This window comes from Odontomachus brunneus, unplaced genomic scaffold (genome assembly GCF_010583005.1).
Source record: "Odontomachus brunneus isolate Ranch 3 - 2012 unplaced genomic scaffold, Obru_v1 Obru_scaffold_170, whole genome shotgun sequence".
Classification (NCBI taxonomy): domain Eukaryota; kingdom Metazoa; phylum Arthropoda; class Insecta; order Hymenoptera; family Formicidae; genus Odontomachus; species Odontomachus brunneus.
In genome coordinates, this window is record NW_022639620.1 from 569,658 (window position 1) to 570,568 (window position 911).

Consider the following 911-nt stretch of genomic DNA (forward strand, 5'->3'; position numbering starts at 1 on the left):
CATCTATTATTATTGCCTTTATTTCCATATGTTATAAAATTGTAAGTTTTTATTTTCTCCATTGTTGAAATTCTTATTATGAATTGTATCACATCAATATTTATCGTTGCAATTTTTCTGTACTTTATTGTATCTGTACAGTGAGTCTTTATTTTTCAGATCTATTTTGTAATATACTCTTAAAGGCATTGCTTCATATATTTTGAACACATATATTATCTAATATTTGTACTCTTTGCATGCAGTTATTTCCTTCTTTTCATAAAATGTTAAGTTTTCATATTTGCAATATTTACTGTTAGTTTCATTTCCTTATTGTACATTTCATTTCATTCTTATTCATTATGTGTAATGTTCTCATCGTATGTAAGTTGAAATCAATACAGTTGTAATTACATTTCTATCTCATGAGACATTTCTTTATCTACATGTTTGTAAACCTTTGACATAGTGCAATATAAATTTAAATTGACATGTACACGCACCGGCGTTAATGCCGTCCGAATATCCGTGTGACTCGCACACGATAACGCGTCACTCATACACTGCTGCATGTAGGTAAGCCATGAGCAGCACGGAGTGGCGGAGGGAGTTAGCGGTACACGATCGTCGGACGCTTGGAGAGGGAATAGTGGTGGGAGTCGCGGCGATCTTCCATCCTCTATCGCAAACATAAGAACGAGAGAAATAGCATTATAAGACGTCTGGACAGAAATGCCGTCCTAAAATACGTGTGACACACACTAAGAAAACGCTTGACTCACACTGTCTCGTCTATACGTGAGCAATACGCGGTGTCCCGACGACTGTTTCGCTCGCTCGAACGTTCATGCATTTTTCATTGTTAGCAAGGAAATTACTGTAATGTAAAAATCTTGGGGAAAGGTTTTTAGGAGGCTTTGACAAATGCT